The following is a 10,337-nucleotide window of genomic DNA, read 5'->3' on the forward strand; positions in this document are numbered from 1 at the left end:
CATTGCTAAGCCGGTGAGGGCGGTAACCCGGCAAAGGATTTTCTCCAGCAGGGGCAGTGTTCCGGCAATAAAACCAAGTTTGGTTCCAATCTTTGGGATGGCTATGATGTTTTGCATGAGGGAAATCAACTTCTTTTCTCTTCTGGATTGATACCCCACCAAGTTCCGTGTTGGGACCATCAGAGAACTCCGTACGATGGTTTAAATGGAAAAAATCCCGGAACAGCTCCACAGATGGTTCTTCTTGAAGGTAAACTTCACAGAACACTTGAAAGTTGCATATATTGGACACGGAATTCGGTTCAATATCTTGTGGATGGAGTTGAAAGCTCGCAAGGACATACCGGAAATTTTTTGATCTGGGCGGGCTGAATCCTCGGTCTAAGTGTTGCATAAATACAATTACCTCTCCATCTTGAGGTTCAGGAGGGCACTCAGAGCCCGGGACTCGCCAATGAAGGACCCTTTTTGAGGCTAAAGCGCAAGTGGTGACATATCCATTGATTTGTGTCTCCGTGATCCGGGACGGAACCCAGTTGCAAGCAGAGAATTGTTTGGTCATCTTGGAAGGAAAACTGTGAAAGAAAAAATAAAGGCCGGTTTACGATTGACGGTTCAAGGGTACTACTTAGTGTTAAACCAGAAAATTGCTATTCAAGTCAAGTTGGTGGTTTAAAGTGAGGGCTAATGGTGTATGGCGGATTGACTATTAAAGGTTAAACCGCCCTTAGGTAGAAGAGCCACAGCTGAAAATTAAGTGTTTACAGAAACAGGTTTCACAATATGGCAGTATAATTTTGAATCTACCGTGGTTAAATAAAGAAAACTTTTCTTAGCCCTACAATGGCGCTAAGAGGAACAGAGAAGATCCAAACGGAGTCCGTTCAGGAGCGGTAAGATGCCATGGTATGGTGAACTAATAATATGGATCTAGCCGCAGATCAAAGCCATCAGGCGTATATGTAAACTCAGTAAAAAGACTAAGAGAAGGGCAGAGAAGAACTGATGAACGGTGACGAACACAGATGAACTCGAAGCCCTAATGGAGATATAGGGTTACAGGAAAGTGAACTTACCAGGGCCACTCAATGGCGGAGGAGCGTTGCAGGGTTTCTGGTACGAACAGGGTGATGCAGCGGCCTTGGTCGGTGCAGATTCGAAGGTCGACGGCGGCGGCGGCGCTGGGGATCTTCGGGTCGCGAGGAGGAAGATGAGGAGAAAGGGGAGAAAGTGGAAGGATCCTTCGGGTTTATCTATAACAAGGCAGGAAGATAAGCGACAGGCGCGAGAATCAAGGACCCTGAAGCGGCAAAGTGGGCGCGGCTGACGCCTCGATTTTCAAGATATCATTAATGAAGGAATCTTTTTAATCATTTTTTACAGAGATGACATCATGATGATCCATTGCTATGTCCAGAGGATGACTTCACGGCGGTTTAACAAAGTTTATAGAAGAAGATATCATGGCAAGTGTTGAAGATTGACATGAACAGGTTCAAATCAATCTGGGGACTAATGTTGGGGATATAACTACTGAGTGTAAACCGCCCAGGAGGGGTCGGTTCACCCTCAACTATATTGAAGCCCACGAAGATCCAGAAGATGGCGCTTTACTAATGAAGCTTAGAGGCCCGGAGCCCAAAGGCGGAATAGGGCCCATAGTGGTAAACCGACATAGTCATGTAACTTGTATTGTAAGATAAGGAAAGGAGAGACCGAGCCGGACGCTGTTACGAGCCGGCCTCGGGACTATGTAAATCGGCCGTGCGTCAACCTGTGTATATAAGGGGACGACCCGGCGGCGGATCAGGGACAAGAAACAACAACTCGAGAGCCAGTCATAGCGTGTTTAGCTCCCTGGTTATCGAGATCCCAATAATCCCATCACAACTAGACGTAGGCCTTTATCTTCATCGAAGGGGACGAACTAGTATAAAAACCCTCATGTCCTTTGTCTGGTTTAACCCCTTTAAGCTAACTCGTAGCGATGGCTCCACGACTAAGTCTTTCACGAGGACATCTGACGTGATATTTCCACGACAGGAGGTCTCATGGATTTCCTTGGCAAGGATCTTGCCGAGGATCATTGTCTTCTGGTCTTTATCTGATCTTGTGTGTTTATGCTCTTTACGAAGATCTGCATGCCACCAGGGAGGTGCCTCCCTAGCCTTGATTCCAATGTGGTCGATGGCGTTGGAACCCTTGGGCTCAAGGGTGGCGTGCTCTGCTGGTGTTGGGAAAGTTGCCCTGGCAAGGGTCTTGCCGGGGGAGTCCACCTCGCCCTCTTGTTCTTTGCATCTCTGTCTTGGTGTTGCTTTAATTATCCTGTGCCTTCGGCTTCCCTCCTCTGCCCTACTAAGTGTGGCCGGGGGCGCGGCTCCGACTGCCCGTGCACAAGTAAAGGGGTATGAAAGAGATCCCCTACTTTTGTACACCGACAGATCATAAACTCAAAGTTCATCGGATCCCAACAAACACTTTGCCAAAAGACTTACATCATATGGATCTCCAAGAGACCATTGTATTGATAATCAAGTGAGAGAGAGAGGAAGCCATCTAACTACTAACTACGGACCCGTAGGTCTACAAAGAACTACTCACGCATCATAGGAGAGGCACCAATGGAAGTGGTGAACCCCTCCATGACGGTGTCTAGATTGGATCTGGTGGTTCTGGAATCTATGGCGGCTGGATCAATATTTCGTCGACTCGCCTAGGGTTTCTGGAATATTTGGGTATTTATAGAGGAAAGAGGCGGTTCGGGGGGCACTAGAGGTGGGCACAACCCCCCTAGGGCGCGCCTGGGCCTCCTGGCGCACCCTGGAGGGTGCTGCTCCCCTCGAGCAGCCCCTCAGGTGCTTCCTTGGCCCATTGGCTTTCTTCTAGCCAAAAAAATCCTCCAGGAGTTGCATTGCATTTGGACTCCATTTGATATTAATTTCCTGCGTGTAAAAAACATGCAGAAAATAGCAACTGGCACTGGGCACTATGTCAATAGGTTAGTACCAAAAAATGATATAAAATGACTATAAAATGATTGTAAAATATTCAAGAATGATAATATAACAGCATGGAACAATCAAAAATTATAGATACATTGGATACGTATCAACATCCCCAAGATTAATTCCTGCTCGTCCTCGAGTAGGTAAATGATAAAAATAGAACTTTTGATGTGGAATGCTGCCTAACATGTTCATCACATTCTTTTCTTTATAGCATGGACATATGGACTTTTACATGATTCAAAGCAATAGTCTAGTTTTGACATGAAGACTTTAATACTCAAGCATACCAACAAGCAACCATGTCTTTCAAAATATCAACACTAAAGCGAGTTATCCCTAGCCCATCATGCTCAATCGTTGATCCATTCATGAAACACACTCGAATATTAGCTACACCCATTTCTCAAATACGATCATAGTGCCCCTTAGTTGGTGCTTTATAAGAGAATATGGAGACTCAAATTCAAAATAAAAATTGCATAAGTAACAGAAAGGCCCTTCACGAAGGGAAGTAGGGATTTGTAGAGGTGCCAGAGCTCAAAGCTTAAATTGAGAGATAAAGTTATTTTTGAGAGGCATGCTTTTCCTACCAACAAAAACGACTTGGAGCATCCCAACACTTTCCATGCTAGATACATCATAGGCGGTTCCCAAACAGAAAATTAAGTTTATTCCTTTTTCCACCATAACTTTCACTTTCCATGGCTAGCCGTATCCACAGGTGCCCTCAATACCAACACTTTCCAAGGAATTTATTATTTGACAACATAAAGTAAATTCATTTTTCATTTTGGGCCTGGGCATCCCTAATACCTTTGTCGTACTCTCGTGCAATGACAAGTGAATAAACACTCATCGTGAGAATAACACATCTAGCATGGAAAATATTGGCTACCCTTTACCGCCTCGCGAGTAGTAGAGCACACAAAATAGAAATTTATTTTGAATATTAGAGATGGCAGATGCAAATTTGTTTAGAATAGCATGGAAATACCGCATATAGGTAGGTATAGTGGACTCATATCACAAAACTGGTTTAAAGGGTTTTGGATGCACAAGTAGTGATCATACTTAGTGTAAAATGAAGGCTAGAAAAAAGATTGAGAAGCGACCAACCAAAAAGAGAAAAATCTCATACCCAAACATGCTACTGGATTGAGGTGTTCAATTTTGAATTTAGTTCACTATTTTGACCCGGTGAACGAGCTATTTCATTGAATCGAGCTATTTCATTTTGGTTTGATTCTTGTTTTTGAGTGGCTCAACTATTTGTCATATAGTAAATCGTTAGCACGAGCATGTAAAAACACATTAGTCCCGAGCATCATCTCCCCATCTAAAAAAGAAGTCGCTAGCTAATATTTCAAATTTTGATTGGAATCGACTTGGTAAGGTAGACGTGGATGCTCGTTCTCCCAAAATTTGAACGAGCCGCTAAACACCCTCTGCTCAGTGGAATTCGCCTCAGCAAATAAATGGGAGACGCGAAATTACAGGCCTACGTGGGACACGCATCAATTGGCCCATTGTACATCGATTGTAGGTTCATAACTTCATCCAAGCGCGCCTTCTCCTCGACCGAAATGACATGTGCCGAATAAAACCATGGGCGGCAAAACACCCTCTACTCGCCCGAAATCGCTCGCGCCGACTATTTCAAAACACGCCCTCCTCGCCTTAAATCGCTTGCGCCCACTATTTCAAAACACGCCCTCCTCGCCCGAAATCGCTCGCGCCCACTATTTCAAAACACACCCTTCTCGCCCAGCATCGCTCCCGTCAAGTATTTGGGAGAAGCAAAGTTACTCTACTATCCCCGACCCCCATTACACAAACCCAAGCCTAGAAGTCTAAAGGCAGGGGTAGAACTATAACTCCCTCCACATTTCATACAAATGCGTGTGTAAGACATGGTTCCCCCTCCCAAATTCCCATGCATACCTCGTGGGCTCCAAATCACCTTCTCCCGGAAGCTTCCTTCTCCCCAACCGCGAAACCTCAGCACCTCCTCCACGACACCCCACACCGCACCAAATTCACTGCCGCCCTCCTCCCCAATGCCGGAGACGTTGTCCGTTTGACATCGTGCACTGGGCAGTGTGCCTCTTACTCCGTGCTGCTGGAGCTGCATCGACGACGGTCATGTGAACCGTACCAGAGCCGATTCACTCCCGCCATTGTGCACGGCGCCGAAGCGGCTCCAACATCAAAAGCGTCCAGCAGGGCCCCGGTGCTGCTTCCTTGTAGCCGTCGACCATCACGGCATCACTGTTTTCCAGCCGCTGGTAGCCATCGCAACCGCATCGGTCTCACCGACTCGGCAGCCGGAGCTGCCTACTTCACCGGGCCGCAAGATAGGTCATACACTCATCTCAAATCACTTTATTTAGGCGTCAGTTGTCTGAATTTTTATTCTAGGCCAATTGATTCCCAATGGGAAGCAGCACCCCTCGAGGCGAAGAAGCTCCTAGGCTGCCAGTTGGCTGGTGTCTAACGTCTGGTTGTGGGGGCACAAGTTCGCCGCGAAAGCAACTCTTACATGGCTATCTTAGAGTTGCGTGGGTTGAAGGTACTGCCGCTGCCGGATCTAGATGATGGCGAGTCTTTGTGGATTGGACGGGGGCGGCGCAACCACTGCAGTGTGGTGGGGTGGGGAGCGGGGTTTTTGTCGGAGCTCTCACGGCCAAGGACGACAGAGGCAGGCTACTCTGCCAGTGGTCGCTGCCTCTTCGGGGAAGATTCTGAATAGTGTGAGCCAGGAGGCACAAGACGGCCATCAAGCCATCCAGCGTAGATCGGACAATACCAAAATAAAATAAAATCGTGTGGCCCCAATTTAGTCTTTAGTCAATAGACGTGTGACCACTCTCGTACCTTACTATTGATATCTTAGGGTATTTCTTCAGATCAGAGATATGTGTCATTCTTAACATTATGCGTTTTCTGCATCTTCAGCCACACCGTCTTCCTTCTCACCGGAGCTGCTCCAACAAGGGAAGCATACACCAGAACGGAGCTATAGTCCCCACTCAACAGTTCCCTGCATTGAATGCACATGCCTGACATGGATAGCCACAACGACTTCAGGGCCATCCACAAGTCAGCACATGATGCTCACTCCTATGATGGTGGCCAGATAGGTTGTACCCTCATCTTACTTGTGTGCAACATTTATGGCTTTGTTATTGATCTAAGCATGGAAAATAGATTATCACATTTCACTGTATATTCATGCTGATCTCTTAAGGGTCTTGTTCAGGAGTTAACATTGTTACATAGTTCAGCTAAGAGACTTGTTCTTTAGGTAACGATGTTCCATAGTTATCATCCATCAGCCAATGCTATCCCACAAGCTGGTGATTATAGTATTATACCACTTCTAGTATTACCTATGTTGTTCTTTAATGCTTTTGTGTTCCATCTAGTTAATCTCGAGTACAAATGATACATATTCTGTAGCTTTCATCTATTTTCTCCCTTTAGTTTTTGAGACATGTTGCTGCTAGTTAACCCCAGTCCTACAATTTTTGTCGTATCCTACATGCACTCATTACATAAATCTAACTACTAGTTGTCTTCCATGCATGTTAGATATAATTGCACACACTGATTTATCCACAAGAACCTCACGAAGCAATGTAACGGCCAACAAACTTGACGTCAATGATACCCAATATGACGGAACATGTAAAGGCAGTTCTTCACAAGGCTTGCAGAAAGATGATGAATCCTATTCACCCCCACAAGGTCCTTGCTCTAATTTGGACCGTGATAGCATCTACTCTATTGCAATGCCTTGTGCTTAGCCTGCTGATCATGCATGTAAATATGACATGCCTTCCTGTTTTTTAGTACCTATTCCATTCATGATAACATGTTTTCAAATTCAAGTACTGTCATTCTACTCTATCGTAATGCCATCTGCTTAGTTTGGATATCATGCTTCTGAATATCTTATGCATTGTTATTCATCAGTATGTACTTCATCTTTCTACCATACCATGTTCTTTTTTTACATTGAAGTGTTGTTCTAGTGGTCTGTTGCAATGCCATCTTAGGTTCCCAATCATACACACATATGTTGCCTTAGTGTTTTTCTGTTTGTATTCCGCTAGCATATAGTTTTACACTCAAGTAGTGTTTTTTACACTGTTGTCCTGTCGTATCCCTAGCTCTTACATCATACTCCCTCCGTCCGGATTACATGTCGTAGAAATGGATAAAAATGGATGTATCTAGAACTGAAATATGCCTAAACCACTATTCTTCAGTACCAATTCCATCTCTGTTTTAGCATGTTTTATAATTGAAGCACCATTCTTCTATATAAGGCATGCAAGGGGAAGACGGTTATGTTAGAATATGAAGGGTTATAAACCAGGTCTTTGCAAAAGATCCAAACGTCAGGAGATAGTAAACCAACTCCAGTTTTCATAGATACTGCTCCAGCACAGAGAAACCCAACTCCTACTGATAATAATTAGATTCCAGCGGCCAAAGAACTAGTCCGCTCCAGTCCAGCAAAAATATGTCAACTCCATTCTAAGAAGCGTGTGCGTATCCTCGCTTCATGAAATTTTATAGCATTCTAATCAATTTTTCTACATGTTTCTTACCCATCTCACTGTTAGAAAATAAGGTTAAACGATAGAAGATTTTCTGCACGGGGATCCTATTCGAGGAAAGTATCTTGCGGGAATTCTTTGTGCTCCAATGCTGATGTAAGTAATTGTTGTATATCACTATATTTTTACATCAACATTTATTTTGTTAATCGGCGTGAATCCAACCTTTATTTGATATAAATTTAGTTGTAGTAAAATGTATAGGCAACAATGTTGATTTTTGTAAGGAAAATTGCCTGGTAGTTTTACATACTGAGTTGCATGAGTGTACTATCTCATATCATGCACATTACTGAACTGTAGTGCTGCTCTGGTTGCCATCCATTCATTGTGTCAATGTTGCTTTCGTATTACCTTACCTGACTGATGATAGTTGTGCCATATTGTGTTAATTTGGTGTAGGCTGGTGTGGTCTGGTTGCCCAAATGTTCGTTGTGTCAATGGTGCTTTCTTATTATCTAACCTGGCCAATGATAGCAATGCTAGTGTGCTAATTTGGTGCAGGCTGCTGAAGATAAGAAGACAAACTCTGAAAGTAGCAAGGCAACCCCATTGTTTCTTTCCAATAAATCTAGGCCAGGTAATATGGCAATAAATCTTGATTAATCTGTTTGGTTCCCCTCCTAATTTATGTTATGATGCAGTGTTCGAGACACTCTCCACTGTCAATAATACAAGCCTGCCAAAATCACCATCTGAATCTGCTCAGTATCCTCTGTCTCGAATGCAACGGAAAAGATGTATGTTTGTGAACCAGATTACTGGCTGAAGCAATGATGGAAATTGTGGAGGAATCATAGGTGCAAATTCTTGTGCAACAACAACTGATCAATGTTTTCAGAGACAATGTAGCAAAGAAGGAAGAACTTGCTCACATGCTTATGGGCGTCATCCGTGCTAAGGTTGCAGATTGTGATGTTGTAGATCGTTAGGTTCTATTCATTTATTTACACTAGTATCAATCTTTGATTGCCCAGTGGATGTAATTTTCTGTAATATATGTTGGATGTGCAACGTTTTTCCTTGTATGTCGTACGTTTGCTTAGCATGCCTCGCATTCCAACTAACTGGTCACTAGGAAGCTAAAAAAGAAGTGAAATTAATAGTTAACACGAATAGCCGTGGGCCCTATATGAAGGAAGCAGCCCACTGCCCTTAATGGGCTCTCAGGGGCCAAAATTCTCTCTATGCATAATTGCTCATCGTAATGGGCTCAAATTATCTAATTGGGCCTACAGTCATGTTCGAACTTTAGTGGGCCCATTAAGTTAATGGGCCGTAACCAGGTCGAAAGCTCTATCGGGCTGACAGTTAATGCTCGTCCCTATTACCTCCTGGGTCGTTAATAGGCCGACATCGAAGCGGGCAACAGGTGTGCCCATTTGACTTCACGGGCCGTTAACAGGACGATACTAAGGTCAGCCTACATATGGCCCAACTATATTGTGGGCCTTTAGCAGGCCGAAAGAGAAAGCGGGCTTGTATTGGAGCACGAAGAGCATGGGCTGCTAAGAGGCCAAAAGTCAGGTCGTACTGTATATGGCCCAACTGTGTTGTGGGCCTTTAGCAGGCTGAAAGAGAAACTGGGCTAGTTTTGGACCATGAAGAGCATGGGCCGTTAAAAGGCCAAAACTCATGTCCAACTACAGGTGTCCCAGCTCATTTATGGGCCGCTAACAGGCTGAAAGACACACCGGGTCGGAAATTGGCCCAACACTTAAATACATCACTAAAAGGCTGAAAGTCGTACATCCTAAAAATTGGCCCATCCCTTGGATGGGCTGTTAACAGGCCGAAACCACATCGGGCCGATATTGAGCCAAAATATATAGCGGGCTGTTAATGGGCTCGAACTGACGTTGGGCTACAATGGTGTCAAATTGTTAACAGGCCCTTGACGGGCCGAATTGGCACTTCTCGTATGGGCTGTGGGCTTAAATGGACCTGACACACATAGGCCTTATATGGGCCGCCCTGCTAATTTTTACTGGGCTGACCTTTTTCACCGGAGTGGGCCTCTGTTGGGCCGTGCCACGTGCCGACGTATCATAGGCGCCTCCCATACTATGAGTGGATGACATCTGTCCCAGCGGTGAGCCGACACATGGTCCCTCCGGCCAATGAGACACGTGGAAAATCCCCATTGGTCGTGGCTGTTAGTGGGTTATCGGATCCAAAACCGGACCCGATAGCTTAACGGCTACCTGTTATGGTGGATGCCACATGTCGGTCACCCTTGACGAAAGCACTTCCATGACGTGCGATTTATCGTGACACTTCCGTTATGATAATTTTGGTAATGTCATGGAACACTTCTATTACATCACATGTATGACTATCTTGATTCTGTCATAAAATCGTCATGGATGTACATGCATGACAAAATATGTGACCTATTGTGCCAAACAAGTATCATCACGGAAGTGTATTTTTTTTGTCACCCCGTCGGCCTCCAGTTGATCGAAGAGGGCCTCCTCGGTCTCCTGTTGCCTGAAGTGGGCTATTCTGCCTCCCGTTGACCGAAGAGTGACCCAACTGGGCCGAAGAGGAGGTGTCGGCAGCCTAGCGGCCGAAGAGGTGGCCTTCGACCTACCAACGGACAAAAAATTCTTCGGCCTACCCGCGACCGAAGAGGTCGGGATAAGGCTGACGTAGCCATCTTCTTCCACTCAATGTTGTTTCTTCCTCTCTCTCTCTCTCTCTC

This window comes from Triticum dicoccoides, chromosome 4B (assembly GCF_002162155.2).
Source record: "Triticum dicoccoides isolate Atlit2015 ecotype Zavitan chromosome 4B, WEW_v2.0, whole genome shotgun sequence".
In the NCBI taxonomy this organism is placed as follows: domain Eukaryota; kingdom Viridiplantae; phylum Streptophyta; class Magnoliopsida; order Poales; family Poaceae; genus Triticum; species Triticum dicoccoides.